Here is a 17,829-nt window from a genome sequence, read left to right on the forward strand (position 1 = left end):
TTAATAAATTGCTTTGAGCCAAAAAAGCAAGACCTCACATTTCAGCGATCACTAATATTTGATAAATTAAGGCCACAAAAGGATAACAGATATCGGTCTCACATGAAATAAACCACACCAAGGCTTTTGGCTGTCTCTCAAGACATCACCTTCAATGCATAAAGTCCAGGATCTAAATTCTCATTAGCCTCTACCCACATACTCACATTCTGGGAGAGGAGCTTGCTTTTTTAACTGCTAATTTCACAAGAAAAACTTTGGCCCTAAGAGATTGAGAGACATGGCTGTGCATCTTGATGCACACACGGAGTCCATAACCTGAGTCTATCTTGAGACACAGGGTGATGTGTGCCAGTGTAAATGAGGTTAGGAGATAGCTTTAAAATGTACACATGGCAAGTGCACATTGGTCTGAGAACCTATTTTTTATGTATTTAATCAAAGCCTTCCTACATAAAGGCACACAAAATGAACAATGATCCAAATTAAAAAAAAAAAAAAGATGCCCAGGTCGTAAAAAACAGTGCAGAAATTTCATCAAGATAGGAGAAGAAATGAGAAGACAAGACAACAACTGCCTAAGTGGGAGGAAGCTAAATAAAACCCATGTTTTCACATTGGGATCCTCTTTAGAGGATATTGCAAAGCCTTTGCTCCTTAGTTTAACATAGTTTTGAAAGGAATCACAAAGATAAGCCATAGATATGAATACGTAGCATGCACACACGCACATTCACCCCCTCTACACATGATGTGAGCCTGACTTTCTTCTCAGGCCTTTGAAAAAAAGGGGTGGAGAAGTCTGAGCCAGAGATGCTAAATGCTGAAAAAGATAGGGATGCAAAAGCTCCTCTCACTGAAGGATAAAACATGCTAGTCAGTCCCTGAGACAGAATTCAGGCCATGACGTCAAAGAATAGCAGTTTACCCATAATTTTTAACAAAATGGGTATCTACAGCTTCTTACTGTGGAAAGCTGTTTTTTTTTCTCCAAGAGCCTTTTTTAAGCATCAAATTATAATTGTTGCTGTTTGTTCCACTTTCATTTTGTGTCTCTCATGCTCTATGATTTGAGATTTAATAAATAAAAAGACAGTAATCATTCTCTGACTGTATCCTATTTAAGCGTATATTATCTCTTCACATTACCAGACAGCACCCAAACTGAGCTGTTCTGATCCTAGACAGATGTCAGAATAGTGAAATTCTAGTCTTAAGAAAAATTGGGTAGATAGTGCAACTTTAATCATCCTTGAATTTCAGGAAACATATGGACAAATGTTCAAAGGTCATTACAGTAATGTGGGGTCTCTGACAAAGAATTTGCTAAATACTCTGAACTTAGAATAGACAAATTTGTACTGAAGTTCAGTGCAGACAGTAAAAAAAAAACCAAAGTTGTTATTGTCCCGCACAGAAAACTGGAACAGTTGGAAGAACCAAGGCACAAATATAATAACAAGATTTAATAAGGTGTAAAGGGTTTAAGTAAAGTGAGGAAAGTGGTAAGTCATATGACAAGCCAAACAAAAATGCATGGAACTACACAGTTCTGCTATTTCAACAACTTTCATCGGTAATAACAAGAAGTAGGTAAAAGAGTGGTGCTTTTGGTGTTTATATCTGAAGACACACTGTAAATGTTCAAAAAGTGTCCCACCGAGGAGCCATAAATAGGGTCATGAAGGCCAAACTTTGATCCCACCTTCAAAAATCAATCTCAGAGAAGTTCTTAGAGCTAACTTATCCTTGAAAAGCTTGGTATAAAGTGAATCAGTCTCTAAAGCTCACTTGCTGTGTAAGCTGAAGTCACTTCAGACAGGAAATGACCGGAAACGAGTGGTTCAAAATGAGTTTTCAGCTGTTTTGTCGGGTCCATATTAATGTGGGGGTTTCAGAAGCCCCACGTAAACCTGATTATGACAAGAGGCTGCAGAGATCTTTGCCTAACTTGCCACAACAGCTGACAGATGTACTTGGAAGGAGCTAGTTTTCTAGTTTGACCCACATAAAGTAGCTTTTTTTTTGTGGGAGGCAAGCAAGACACAAGAATGGTCAAACTGGGTCAGACCAACGGTCCATCCAATCCAGTATCCTGTCTGACAGTGGCCGGTACCAAATGCTTCACAGGGAATTAACAGAACAAAGCAATTATCAAGTGACCTATCCCCTGTTGTCCAGTTCCAGCTTCTGGTAGTTGGAGGTTTAGGGTTAACCAGAGCATGAGGTTGTGTAAAATGGCCCATGAAGACTACTGAGTTGGGATAGAACGATGTACCCTGGTTTTCAGCAACAGTCTGAAGCCAGTGTCTCAGTACCATGGAACCTGCCTTGGTTGTGTGAAACAGAGTGAAGAGCCACATCTGTCTTGGCCACTGTGGGGCTGTTAGGCTCAAAAACCTTGGTCTCTCCAGACTTTTGCTACCAGTGCGATTGGTAGAGAAGCTCCCTCCCAAGTGGGCAGAGATGGCGTCCCTTGCTAACAAAATCATTTCCCAGTGTCACAAGCAGGCTTATTGTTCAGGTAAGTGGTAAAGTGATGCATTGCTGGTGGAAAGAAGATCTGGTCTGCCATCCCCCAATCCAGCGGCCACTTGTGAGGATCTATCACAATTCCTGGATTGCATGTCTGCAGCCACTTTATCCTTCGACTAGAGATACATGATGACAGAAACATCTCATGAGATGGAACCAGTGTTGCTACCTCGTGGAATTTTTTATCATGATTCTTATGACATTTGGTGTTTTTTCTTTAAGTCCCATGTCCTGGAGTCATATGATTTCTAAAAATCTCCCTTTTTCAAAAGGAAAGGTAAATTTGTAGCTAATGTGGCTGCACAGAAAACCTTGAAAATGAGAACATGTACCCTAAGAACTGAAAAGCGAGATAAAAAACTAAAAACATATTTACTTTTAAAAAAAATCATGCTTTTAAGCAATTTTTTCTTTTTGAGCGATCCTGACTTTTGAATGCTTGGGGGGTGGCAATACTGCAGATGTCATTTAGGGCATAATGTGGCCCGGAGAACCTTTATTTTCTAATAAATAGGATTCTCATTCCTGAGTCTTAGCTTCTTAGTGTGAGCTCTTAAGGGTGGTTTATTTTTTTTGTTTTGGGAGATTTGGTTAGTTTGGACCCTTCAGGACAGTGGTAGAAAGGTAGGATGTAAACCTACTGATTGCCATGCACCATCCCTGCAAAGTAAAAATGCTGCCCTGTACATGTCAGTTGCTTTTTGATTCCAGTCAACAAAAGAGCTCTGCAGGAGACTGCACTTTGTGGGCCATTACTCCAGCTCTCCATTGGATCCCAACTGTACCTTGTCAGGTGCCTTTTTTTCCCCTGGTATTACTCTGCCTCTCATATGGTTGTTGAATTTTTAAGGCTTTTCCCTTGGGTGCCTCTGCACTTCTGCAGTGTTTCTGTTTGCATCAGTGCCTACCTTGGTGCTTGAGTGCCTCTAGCCTGTGGTGCCTGATGGATGTGGAAGTGGGTTTCATCCAGCATTACCAACTCTTGCAATTTTGTGTGTTCCTACTGACATTAAAGCCCTCTCATTTTATGTTTTCAGTAGTTTACTATTCCAATTCCCACTTAGCCTTCCTAATTTCCATCTTGCATTTGAGCATCCATAGTCAATGTCCTTTTCTGTTGGTTTACTTTGAACTATTTGAATGTCACCTCTGACTTGAATAAAGTCTTGCCAGGAATGGTTTTATTCATGCCTTCCTTTTCATTTAGGGGTATCCGCATCTTCTGTGATTCAGTTATAGTACACTTAAGCAGCTTCGATGCTGAGTTTAAGTTTCTTCCATAAATTACCAGACATTTATTTTAGATTTGTTTCAAGTACGCTAATCAATTCCCCGTAAGCAAATGTATACAATTTTGAGACACTAATTTAAAAGAACCTGATTTATAAAATGGTTTATTGCCAACAAAAGACTCTCCTGGCTACCCACGTGAGATCCCTGCTTAATACCTCCCTCCAGAAAAGCCTGGGAAAATAAAAGGATCTTTCAGCAGGATCATCAAAGTCAGGCTCTGGCAGACCAAGTGAGCACTGGGGAAATAAATTCTAAAGCAAATGAGAACAACCTGCTATCAGCTGCATCTCTTGTTAAACCTGGTACCATTATCTCAAGCATCTTGGCTGAGCAATCACAAAAGGAATGAGCCAGCCTCTAAAGTAGGCAGAGAGGGATCCATTTAGAGCTAACACTTCAGACAATCTGGAAATGAACTAGTAGTCAGGAAGGGCACACATATAGCATGCTCCCCATTGGAATCTAGCATCAGAGGCAGACAGCTGCATTCTACAATAAATTAATGGCCTTAAAGCATAGCCTTTATGAGGCACGGCAGTCATGGATGAGAGACTTTTCTGAATAGCGTGGGTCAATGTTCTGTAGCATATTTAGAAACCCATATCTTCCACTTGAGATTCGGGCTACAGATCAAAGGACAGTGCTACTAATTGTACAACTGTGAGAATATATTTACATGACACCTTTCAACACAGATATGAAAAATGCTGTGCATTAAACAAAGTGCTGGAAATTGTTTTCAGATCCTCCAAGATGAAACGTGTTATATAAATATTAAATTCCCCAAATTGTAAACTGGAAGCTAACAGAAATGTGTGTTCTTGATCTGCAGTCTTTACAGTAATTACATAAACAAACACACATACAGAGTACAACTGAAATGCAGTTAGTGCATGACACGGTGTATAACATCTCCATTAATCCCCATTCTCATATCCTGTACCCATGTAATCAGATTCCCAATACTGGAGGCTTATGATGTGTGGAGAGTCATCTGTATAAACCCTACTAGTCTGTTAGTACGCAAAGGCTGCCAAAGTGTCTGTAGCAGTGTGGCAGGTGTCACATGTATGTTCCCATTTACATAATAATATCTGGGTTCCAGTTTGCTGCTACATATCTATCAAGTAAACGTGGCAGTACTCTGGGCATTCATATTTCTCATGCATATAGTGGCTTGATGTGGAGATGACAGGGCGTGCAGCATTTCTGATGGAGGATCTGCATATCCTAGTCTCCAGTTATTGGTTTTTGCCTTACTGTGTTTCACCATGACAGCTGAACCACGGCATTGCCTCGGAGCATGCTCTGGTACCACCACACTTAGTACAGCCATGAGATCTGTGTGCTAGGAAGTTTCATATTTCTTACACACATCACCATTTACTCTTAGATAACACCAGCATCCTGTGGCTCTTATCTCTTTTATCTGATGTTGTTATACTGCTCCCCAACACCACAGCATCAGAGCACCTTGCATATAAAATCGCAGTCTCCAATGGGCTTCATCAAGTCTCTGGAACTTCTTCCGATTTGAGGTTAAAAAACAAAAACAAAAAAACCCTTTGCTTGGGGTTTGAGGTTTTGTTTTTAGTAGTTTAATTCTTAACCTACACCACACTTATTATATAAAGTGATTGATATATTACAGCAGGGGGGCACGGAGGAATGTTCGGGGGGGGGGGGGGCGCATGGCAGGGCCAACTCCCACAGGGGGTGAGGAGCGAGCGCCTAGCTCCGGCCCTAGCTGCAGCTCCACCCCCATCCCACAATCCTCTGCTGAGCCAACTGTGCAGTAATGAGGGGTGGAGCAGACAGATTCCATTACTGGTAAGGGTGGGGGGTGCAACAGGAAAAGTTTGGACACTACTGTGTTACTGTATACAATTAACCTACCTAGGTGATGTACTGTGGTGCCCTTATGCTTCCAATGCATGCCATCTCTATTTTTACAGAAATCATGCCTATTTCTCAAGCCAGGCCGCCTCCTCAGATCACAAATTATCCATACACATCTCATGTCAGACTTTGGCTCCACAAAGCTTCACAAATAAAGGTTACTTAAAATTCAGTATTCTATATTTAGACGTGATGCTTTCTTTTTAGTGTTACACACTAAGTCAGCCCCTTAAAAGTCAGAAATTTTCACATGCTCCATTTCTCACATTGAGCAATAGACTCAAGGAGCTCAGTCTATGTAGCATAACAAAGAGAAGGATAAGGGGCGAGTTGGTTACAGTCTATAAATACGTACATGGGGAAACAAATATTTGATAATGGGTTCTTCAGTCTAGCAGAGAAAGGTGTAATATGATCCAATGGCTGGATGCTGAAGCTAGACAAATTCAGACCGGAAATAAGGTGTACATTTTAAACAGTTATTTAATTAATTACGGAACAAATTAACAAGGGTTGTGGTGGATTCTCCATCACCAGAAATTTTTAAATCAAGATTGGATGTTTTTCTAAAAGATACGTGTATGTGCTAATAATTACTTCGTAAATAGTTCTATGGTCTGGGTTAGACAGGAGGTCAGACTAGATGATCACAGAGGTGATCTTCTGTTTTGGCCTTGGAATCTATGAATTAACCAGTCTTGCTCCATTTTGTATTTCCTCTCACCACATTTCAGCCCACAAACACTAAGAGCTCGGTAAGAATGCCATCATCCACTAATTGTATTACATCTGAAGAGATATAAAACTATGAAAAGATTTAAGACAGAACTTTCCTGTTGGTCTCCCAGTCCATATATGGTCATATTTGGTGCTTTCATACATTTGCAAGATGCAACTTTTTGAAAGCACAGAATCAACTTTACTGCTTTGTGTTCGTGGCATTCTTCCACTGTCAGCCATGCTGCATCATAATTTTTTTAAGAAATAAAACAATATGGCCCTGATTTTGCAGTGAACTCAGATAGACAGATCTCTTTACAGCCACATGGAGCTCCACTGGCTTCAATCGCCATGTGGAACTCATTGCAGGATCAGGGCCTAGAAAAGCCAAGGTTTGCCTAAGAAGTTTCTTCCAAATGACCAACAGGTAAATGGAATTCTTGAACCTGGACTGTACTTAAGGCTTTACCTCTGCTGCATCCATCCTCTCTTGGAAGCTCTGACTAATATGATACATAATAGTTCAAATGAGGTTTAACAAGTGCTATAAAGAGAATCAAAGAAGAAGGAAGGAGGAATGTGGGGGAGGAAAGTTAACAAGCATTTGTGTGATTTTAAAACAGCATGTGGTGAGCTCTTTTCCCAATGGTTATGTGCTCACCCTAAGGTGATTCCTGTAGGGGTATACTAAATAGATAAGCACCTGTTTAAAATAAATATAAAATTAAAAAAAAGAGTATGTATAACCATATAAGTAACTGTAGCTTTGAGACATTCTTCTACAGGATATCTAGGGGTTGCCATGGTAACTTAGACAGATGCAGTCAGGAATCTTTTGGAATAGGCTTTAGAACAAGAGCCAACAGGAAAGAGCCATCAAGATTAAGACAGCCAAAGAGAGAACACTGCTAGAAGAGGGCATGCTTGCTTACAGCTTGAGATGCAATTGCATCTCACCTCCCATAGTTTTGTTTAGAACCTGCTACTTAGTTTAAAGCACTCCACAGAAATAGTGAAGATTTATCAGCCTATAACCCTGCAAAACCAGAGATGCTGTCAATGTCTGGAGTGGTTCATAACTGTGTATGCCAACCTCTGGGCAGACGGTCGAAAAGCAAGGCAGACACCCCAAACTGGAGGTATGTTCTATAATTAGATTTCACATTCGTTACTGGGTTGGGGAAATCCTGGAGCACTCTGACAGTCTTACCATGGAGTCACAGACAGTCACCTTACGCACTTCAGTTAGTGCTTAATCTGTAATAAAAGAGGTGCCAGGCTGCAAGCAATGTTTTTTTATATTCATAACTGATGCAGCAAGCCCAGAGGTGGCAGGGCTATCAACACTAGAGGTGCCAGGGCTCAGTCCTGGCAAGCTCTGGCACAAATTAATCACTGACTCCAGCTATCTTGCCACCCAAGCAAGCTGGACTTAGTAATAAATGGTCACTTACACCAAAGATGACAAAATATTCAGGTTGCTCCCAGTCCCAAGAGACCAGACACTTATCCCAGGTCAATTTGCACCTTAGATCTCGCACAAAAGATAATGCTTGTAGCCACTCCTGTAATAAACTAACTAAACGTTTATTAACTAGGAAAAAGAAATTATAATTATGTACAAGTTAAAACAGACAAACATATATACGCAAATGAGTTTCTGTCTGTATTCTAAAAGGTGATAGGGTTGTAGAAAACTGTCAGTTCAAAATGTCTTTCAGGGCTAACCCATGCCAAGCAGCATGGGGATCTCTTTGCTTATGTTTAGGAATTTTTGCCCCTTGAAGTCCAAACAGCATTAGAGAGACTTTTCAGGGATTTTTATCCCCTCCACTCCAGAGTCCAAACTGATGGAATTAATTCATGCATAGATCTCTTCTTCCTGAAGGGAATTAGGCATTTATCAACAGGGCCTCTCTGCTTTGATGCTATGCAATACCTTATTTACCTTCCATGTAGAACAAGCCCTTTCCCTTAATTAATGATTCTTTTCCTGTTTGGGGAATTACACAACCACCGAGGTTTACAATGCAAACACTCAGTACACCACAGGCGATAGAGATGGCAAGAGAGATCAATACACGCAGCATCCTACAAGCATTCTATAAAGTCTAAACACTTAACACAATTTTATCAACTTAACATCTAATATCTATTTTGATAATGCTAACACATAGTTGAGCAAGACTGGTTTCCAGCTGTAGGATAAGTATAAAATTCAAGAATTACAGTTAGCTTAAGTTTGGTTAAGGAAATAGATATATGCGTTGTAAAGAAAGGCCCTGAATAGCAAGTAGAAGGAGGGCCTTGGAAATAATGAGTTATAAGGCCAAAAGGAATGAAGTAGAGAGGTTCAAAGAATAAATAATGAGATAAGGGGAAGTTTCTAAAAAGAAGGCCTCTGACAGACAGGGGTGACTGCAGATGGTTTTAAATCCAACAGAATCTGTTTTAAAACAAGCCAACACGGCCGTTCCCCAACCTCCACACACCAGTGTGAAAGCCTGCGTGAACCCAGGTGCAATGGGGAAACTATTGGGCAGCAAGAAGGAGGGGAGGAAAGGAGATTATAAATCTTATCTGGATTAAGACTGGAAATAAGGGTGAACTGTCTCCAAGTAGGTTTTTAGCTGAAGTCAGTAACTGGCCGTGACATATGTTTGTTAAAGGGTATTAAAGGGTTCAAGGGTTCATCATTGGAGCTGACCAATACGAGTCTAAGCACCCCTGGATTTAGCCCGTTTGTAAGTATATTGATCAAATGCTTATAAATATTTTGTTACTGTTTGGATGTAGTAAACTGCTTATTATTTAGGCTTTTTAGGCATGTTTAGAGCAACTGCATAAAGTACCACTTGGCCTTTGGATTTAATAAAGAAACTTTTGGATAAATTGGTGTTCAGTGATTTCTCATATTAATAATTTCAAAATGCATTTGTAAGTATTCAGCGAGGCACCTGGTCTGCCAGCATCATAGAGGCAACATCTCTGAAGATTTCTTTTAGGGAAGATTTGAAAGGAAAGGAACAACGGGAAGGACCAGAGTACCTGTGACACACTGAAATACATACAGAAAGTGGGGTGGGACTTTATTTCTCATCTGCAATTATTCGAGAGTTTGTGGAGAACAGTTTTAGAAAACTCAGTTTAACCCAGGAAGTATATTAGGGACATGTGGGAACCATTTTAGCCTCCTCAGAAATGTAGCATAATGCAGCAACTACATTAATCTAAGGGATAATGTGAAGAATACTGTATCTTATTGAAACCACAAGAAGAATTTAAGGATGCAGAACGCAATTACTGGAGGCCAAGACACTAGGATTAAACACCCCTAACTGAGATATTTATTAGTTTAATTATTGCTCTATTGTTCCTGCTATCTTTATAGAAACAGTTTTGTAAGCTTTTTGGTTTTGTTTTTTAACAAAGGAAGTTCCTGTATATACAGGTTTTCTTTTTTATGTTGTGTTACCTTAGTTGGGTTGTTTCATAGAGAGGACATGAAAATGATAATTTGCCAGAACCGGTCTTTCCTCTAATCACGCTCTGACATGACAAATAAAGAGGACTGAGCTGATCTGCACATGCTCCTGCACTGAAACACAGCAGATGTGGCAGCAGCAAAACAAACAAGCAAAAAATTGATTTTGCACTTGGGAGAAATGTATGTGACACTGGGTTAGATCCACAAGAGGATTTAGGGGCCTAATTGTGACTTTAGGCACCTAAATCTAAAATTTAGATCTTCAAAACCCCTACTCAGTTGCTGCCTAAACCCACAAGTGCCTATATTTCTGCTGATAAAGTTCCGTAGCACCTAAAATCTGCAAATCTACCAGCAGGCATGCGCACAGCTGCCTAAATTCTGCCTAGCTCAAGCCTTAGCCTCAGAGGGACCCTCAAACTAGGCATTGCCCTGCCTGTCTTACCTGCAGGTCCTGATCCTATAGGTCTACTCAGAGCATGACTACTGGATTGGGCCACACGGAAACCATAGCTGGAGGAGGAATTCTGCCACACCTCTTATATTTCTTAGAACATCCACTCAGCATGTGGGAGCTTCAGGTACAAAGTCAGCCCCTCTGCCCAATGTGGAGCAACCCAGGTCTCCCAGTGTTGGTGAGTGCTCTAACCACTCATCTGTGTGGTATGTCTTAATGTCTCCTCTTGAAGCTGTTCCACTGTGTATAAATAGTCACTGGAACAGGGTTTTGAATGTGGATCTCCCCCCTCACAGGTGACTCTACTAACCACGGGGCTGTGGAGTCAATCCCACTCTTCTTCTCGCTCAGTGACTTAAGTATTTTATACGGAGTGGAATAACTTCAACAGGAGAGACTGAGAGAGACCTACTCCAGCATGCCCCATAGCCTAGTGGTTAGGGCACTTACCTGGGAGATGGAAGACTTGCCTTCAAATCCTGCTCCATACCAGGTAGATTGAGGATTTGAAACCCAAGTCTCGCTCATCCTGGGTGAGTGCTCTAACCTCTGGGCTGAAGAATAAGGGGGGTAGCACCACCACCAATTTTTGAAAGAAAGGGCTTAGGCACTTAACTTGAAGGTTCACATCTGTGAATCCCAAGCAGAGGGAGGCACCTCACTCTGTCCCAAACTTAGGTGCCTAAGTCCCTTTGAGGGGCAGGGCTTAGAATCTAACCCTTTCCTAGGCATTTCCTATTGGGCACCTCCCCCCATTCAACGTGCTGGCTTTTGTGGATCCCATTCTTAGGTGCCTAACTCTTCCCATACTTTGTATAGTGCGCCTGAGTGCCTAACTCAGGACTGTAAATTCCACTAGATGGCAGAATGCCTAAATTTGGGGTATGTCTACACTAGAAATGCTGCAGGGTGCTGCTGAAGTGTAGACACTTACTACAGCAACGGAAGGGATTCTTCAGTCACTGTAGTAAATCCACCTCTCTGAGAGGCAGTAGCTAGGTTGACAGAAGCATTCTTCTGTCGACCTAGCAGTGTTTACATGTGGGGTTTCGGTCAGCTTAATTACACTGCACAGTGCCTCAAATTTTTCACAACCCTAAGCGACGTACTTAAGCTGACTTGATTTTGTAGTGTAGACCAGCCCCTAGACACTGCAATACTAAGCCTAAATTTCTTTTATGGATCTAGCCTTGTTTGTCCATTTCTCTGCACATTAAAAATCTAATCCTTCCAAGCCTATGCATAATCAGTAAACGTCAATTTCACTGCACAAACACAAAGGATAATCATCTACATTTACAGATAAGCAAAGTAAGAAAACTGCTGCTTCAGAACCTATCAGAGTGTGATTTAAAGATATTTACATTTTTAAAAAACTTTTTTATGAAGTTACAATAAAACATTAACATACTACATCATACGTTACTTACTAAGGATCAGGTTAATATTCAAAGAGTCTGGCTAAAGATTCTGGCTTGCTGGTTGAGGAACGCTTCTGCTCTAAGTATGCTAAATCGGGTGACCACATTTCTAAATACCTATCCTCTTTTTGTCATTTCTGCTGTGTATGTACTTGATGTGAAAGTTTTTCCATTACAAGGACAGTCCATATTTTACTATACCATAGTTCCATAGGAGAAGTCACATTTCTCCCACTAAAGTGCAATACAAAATCATGCTGCTAACAGTAAAAAAAAGATGAATTTGTCATTCTGTTTAAAACGTATATCCTTTATTGGAGCTTCAAATAAGCAGGTCAGGAATATCTCAGCTTCTACCATCATTTAATAATTATTGTTCGATCCCCCATTGCTTACTTCCCCCCATAATTTCCTGCAACCATAAAATTTTAAAAATATATCAATATTTATTTTAAGCATTTTTTTAATTTATATTATTTATCAAATTACAAAAATATGTATTCTGCCAGGCCTAATTATGTGTTAGTTTCAGGGTCTGAGCACCCAATTTTTGAAGTGCAAAACGTATTGACATACTTAATTGGCTGTGGGTATGAAATGTACTGCAGTAATCAACTTTGATACTCTGCTATCTGTGCACACACAGCTCTTCCATGCACAAGAATTACTAAAAACAGAGTTTAATAAGAGATCTACTTACACAGAAAGAGGGAGATATTAAAGTTGATCGGTGCCATGTGAATTGCAGAAGGAAATTTTCCCCTTATGTTTGCAAATACCAAGTATTTCTTATAAAATTAGGTGTCTGAGAAATGTTATGCTAACTTTTTTTGGTGTAGAAAGTACAATAATGCAATCTTTAGAGTATGTAACTAATCAAGGTTAGCATCATTCTGAAGTAATGCTTTTAAGTGAACTGTAAATATTTTAATATCATTGAAAAACATTTTTACAGGTGCTGAAGCAGCTATTTGTAGAGATCTTAAAAAGCACTAGCTCTTTCTTCTCCTCCATTTATACCAGTTGTTCTCAGGACAAATTTTTAGGTGGCTTTGGAGTGAGGCTACCAACTCTTGCTGGTGGCTGCTCTCACACTTTCCCCTAAAATACTTAATTAGCTTTAGGAAAAACAAATAAATATGCACATATACACAGCAAATCACTGCAATTTATTTATTCTTAGCTAGTAAGCCTGTTGTGAAAAGTGATATTAACACACAAGTATCACTTTTCACAGCAGCCTTACTCAGCCCTGCCAAGCATGGGGACAAATTAAGCCCTGGATGAGGAGTCGGGGGGAGGCAGCAGGGGCCAGGGCAATGGGGGTTGGTGGGTGGGGGCTGGGGGAGGCAGCAGAGTCCTGGAGCCTGAAGCCCCCACGGCCAGAGCCTGAAGCCTGCCACCGCACAGCCAGAGCCTGGATTGGAGCCCGAAGCCCCTCGGCCAGAATTTGCCACCCCACCACCTCAAAGCCTGAGCCCCACTGCCCCGGGAAGGTGAAGAATTAACTGGCTGCCTGCTCCTCCCGCATTGTGCCCCTGATGTCTCCAACGGGGGGCAGAGCCCAACCCCTGCTGGCAGTCCCAGCAGCCAACACTAAGGTGGTGCATCCAGGAGCAACTGGGAGGGGCCACTATTTTGCCCCCCCCCCCCCAACCTATTACAGCCCAGGAGGCTGTGGCCGCAAGAAAAGCCCTTGGTGGCCACATTTGAGAAATGCTGATTTATACCTAGCTCAGGTCTTTCTTTGATATGATAGGACATGAGGATTGGAAGACTGCAATTTTCTAATTTAGGAAAATGAGCAGATTCAAAAGCATAAATAAAAGCATAATTGAAAGATTATGTGCTTACTCTGAATGTGGCACTTCTGTCAGTTCAAGCCAACATTTGGAAACATGAAACAATATTCACTGCAATCTCTTTAAATCTAAGATAATGGAATAGACTGACTGAGGTTGCTTAAATTCAACCGTAGGGCACTAACACAAATGAAATTGGATCTCTGCAGTTTCAAGTGCATTAGAGTTCTTTTTAATATTCAAATATTACCTCTCTGTGCACTTTATTTAATTACACTGTGCATGTATCTGCAAGGTGCACCAAGGACCCAAATAAAAGCAAATGAAGTTTTCACTTTTAAACTAAACTAATAATATCAACATCCTCACGGATATGAATGTACTTATTAGGTCTGTAATACAATAATGCTAGAGTCTCACTAGCTCCCCACCTCCACCACCCCTGCTTTATTAGCTGTTAGTTAAAACACTGGTTAGAAGCATTACTTTTTTTTCCTAGAAAACAGAAATAGCTCCATTTACTGCACTAATGCTGTGGCAACATAAGGGACTACTTATGCCATTTGACACCATATATAATTTAACATAAAATGGAAAAATATCACGTGTTCTCTTCGACAGATGAACTCTAGAATATAGACTACACGGCCTGACACAACAAGAGTGTGAGCTTAGCTACACACTTCCCTTTTCGGAGTGGTAGCCGTGTTAGTCTGTATCAGCAAAAAGAACGAGGAGTACTTGTGGCACCTCAGAGATAAATAAATAAATCTGTTAGTCTCTAAGGTGCCACAAGTACTCCTCGTTCTCTTTATACTTCCCTTTGCCACTTAGGGACAGCTGTGGAAGAAACCAGCACATATGACCCCAGCAGGTGCGCCTCTGGAATTAGCAAAGATCAAGAATGATCTTTGTTAACCAGAATACCACGTAAAAAGGTCATAATAGACTTCCAAGACTTTTAATGCATTTTTAAAAGCCAAAGTTTGACTGAAAAAATAATACAACTTCAATGGCTTGAAATAGAGACATAGACCAGTGCTCTACTATTATGAGAGTTCCAAAAGGGATACTTTAGAAACTAAAACGAATGGGTCACGTTTAATGGAGGTTCTTCAGAGCCAATACTTATGTCAGTTGAATTCATTTTTAATACGGTCATTAACCAATCATTCTTTGTTAGTATTTTTCCAAACCAGTGAACATACTAGGGTGTCCTATAACTCCCTCCTGCTTCTACTGACATCATCTCCTCTGCTTTCTGCTCTAATCTCCACAACAGTGCTAAGCCACATCTTCCCAGAAAGAGCAGAAACAACCCAAGTTACTTCCTACATTTCTTATCTGCATTTCATCTAATTACAATAGCTCCTAGAGGCCTCAGTCATGCCAATCATTTGACCAACACATAAAAGGAGACAGGCCAACCCAGAGCCCTTTCACTTGAAAATATAAATAAAACAGCTGTTTTAAACTTCTACTATCCTCTTCTCAGTAGTGCCTCTTTCCTTCAATATAAACTCACGCCCCCCCCCTTGTCTTCCCACAAGTATCTTTTATTTTCTCTTTCAACCCATGTAGAGTTGCTAATCAGTAGCTCCTATAGCCAGTTACCGGTTTAATGATCTGTCTCTGCATGCCAGTCTTAGTCTCTTTCTTGTACAGCGAAGCCTGTTTGAGGTATTAGAACAGAACAAATTATATATATACGCACATGCCAGGTGGATTTCCGCCCTTGGCTCAACTCTTAAAAATCTCTCTCATCAATGATACATGAACTCCTCGGCGTATTCCATAAGCAAGATACAGCGTCAATAGCCAAGCTGTAATATGGCTGAACTAATGGTAAAGGAAGTGGTAAAGGTAAATGGTAAAGGTGAGGAAGTGAGCTGTAGCTCACGAAAGCTTATGCTCTAATAAATTGGTTAGTCTCTAAGGTGCCACAAGTACTCCTTTTCTTTTTGTGAATACAGACTAACACGGCTGTTACTCTGAAACCTAATGGTAACACGACTGTCTCCTCTCACTCTTCCAAAAGATATATGATCAACTAGCGATTCACCAAGCCTTCTGTTCTACTGAACCTAGGAACTGTTAGTGGTATCCAACATTTTACCTTGATGCTCTGGATCAAAACATAAGATAAAAGAACAGGAAGGAGCAGCAGAATCCATTTTAGGCACTACTTCTACTCCTGTAACGTCTACTACATTGGCTTTTGGTTATGGGTGCTTTCCAAAATTAGGGATTCAAACCAAGAGATAAACTTCTATCTAATATGGTTCCTTTTCAGTCAAACCCTTCTACCTTAAGATGTTGTTTCCTATCACTGGGGAAATTTTAAAAGCAGCCTGGAGAAAGCAGTAGAAAATAAAACAGCTAAAGGGAACAATCCTGCACCTGTGGCAGCCATAGACTAGATGATCCAATAGGTCTTTCCACTTTTAGTTTCTTTGTTCGATAAACGGTAAATAAAATTCCCACTGTTTACTCAAGAGCCTTTGGCTTGTGACAAGCTGAAGGGAAGCAGCCCTGCTGTGAAGCAGAGAATTGGCATCAAACATCCCACATTCTGGCGCAAAAGAATCCATGTTTCAGTTGGAGGGATTCTCTCTCGCTGGAGGGAAGTGACAAATTAACCAAACACAGCTCCAGACACTTGCCAGCCTGCGTCTCTCCAGCCAAACCCGCCCAGCGTTGGCGGCACTGCAGGGAATCCGGGGGCTGACGCCTGGCAGCGTCTCTGGGGCGGCGAGGAGGCTTCTGCGGCCGCCTCCCAGGGAAGCCCCCAGGCTCGGCACCTCGCAGCGGCTCCGAGCGTTCGGCCGGGGGCCGCCCCTCCGCGCGCATGAGAGAGCCTCAGGGCGGCAGCCTCCGGAGGCACCGCCCGCGCTCCGGGTCACGCACCCAGGAAGAGGGAGCCCGGGCTTGGACCGCTGCTGATCTGAGATGAGCCCCCCCTCCCCGGCCGGGCCATGCGGCTGGAGACTCTCCCGGCGAGCCACAAGCCCACGCCGCGGGCTCCCCCCCCGGCTTGCGCGCTCGCTGCTTTCGGAAAGGCTCCGTCCCCCCCTCACCCCCCGCTCCCGGCGGCTTGACGCTCCGCCGCGGCGGACACGAGCTACGCGACCCACCTGCCCAGCGACCGACTCAGCGCATCGTCCTCCGCCGCGCCCTGCTGCTGCGTTGGGGACCCTCCGGCCTGGCCCCCGGCGGCCGCAGCTCAGTGCGGGAGTGAGGGGTCTGTGTCCGCGCCTCACGCTGTCACTCCGCTCCCCGCATCCCAGCACCAGCTGAAGCTCCCAAATTCACAGCGCGCTCCGGCGGCATGAAGTCATCCTCCTCCCCCGGATCGCTGCACTCCGCAGCCAGCCGCGGGGAGGGGCGAGGGGCTGGCTCTGCCGCCACAAAAAGGGTCTGGGGCTCGCTCCTCCCCCTACCTGGGGGGCTGCGGTGCCGCGCGCGCGCGCCGCGAACGCCCCGGGAGCCGGCGGTGGGGGTGCAGGCTCGGTGGGGCTGGCGCCTGTGCCTAGCCGTTGCGAGCCCCCACCCCGGCTTGTGCTGCTGGATGGGCTGTTCCGTGCAGCGAGAACGCTCCCCTCCTGAATTCCCCTCGCCTGGCCCTGGAGCGGCCGTGGAGCTGGGGATTGCCGGGGGAGGTTCCTGCCAGCTGGTTTCAATAGTGCGGATGCAGGGGGAGCCGCACCTGCCCTCCTGCTAAACAGCGCTCTTCTCCCCTATACTGGAGAAGTCCTTGTGGTCTGCTGTCCAGCTGCAAGCTTTCACTACTAGGCAAGAACTGGGAGTGGGGCACAGCATTGCTTTGTGTGCCACTGTTTCACATGGTTTGTGCCTCCAGCCCCATGGAAAGCCTCCACCTGTCTCCCAGGAAGGGAATTTTATGTTGAAGGAACATCACCTGTGTTGCTTCTTGTGCAACACTATTCATCCAAAAGGATGCCCAAGCATTTAATAAACCATGTGAATAAAAAGAAGAGGAGTACTAGTAGCACCTTAGAGGCTAACCAATTTATTTGAGGATAAGCTTTCATGAGCTACAGCTCACTTCGCTTATGCTCAAATAAATTGGTTAGTCTCTAAGGTGCCACTAGTACTCCTCTTCTTTTTGCGAATACAGACTAACACCGGCTGCTACTCTGAAACCTGTCATGTGCATAAAGCATTCTAACTAGAAATGCAGCTGTCTCTGGGGTG

The 17,829-nt window shown here is 42.8% G+C and overlaps 1 protein-coding gene across 1 annotated transcript in view; it reads right to left on the bottom strand.

Annotated features, from left to right (window-relative positions):
- PKIA (cAMP-dependent protein kinase inhibitor alpha) overlaps positions 1-17,150 on the bottom strand; it is a 67,297-nt gene extending 50,147 nt beyond the window's left edge. The window contains exon 1 of the mRNA XM_084618632.1: positions 16,749-17,150. The gene's annotated coding sequence lies outside the window, so the exon portion shown is untranslated. The remainder of the gene's footprint in view (positions 1-16,748) is intronic.
- Between the last annotated feature and the right edge of the window lie 679 nt (positions 17,151-17,829).

This window comes from Lepidochelys olivacea, assembly GCF_965140295.1.
Source record: "Lepidochelys olivacea isolate rLepOli2 genome assembly, chromosome: 2".
Taxonomy (NCBI): domain Eukaryota; kingdom Metazoa; phylum Chordata; order Testudines; family Cheloniidae; genus Lepidochelys; species Lepidochelys olivacea.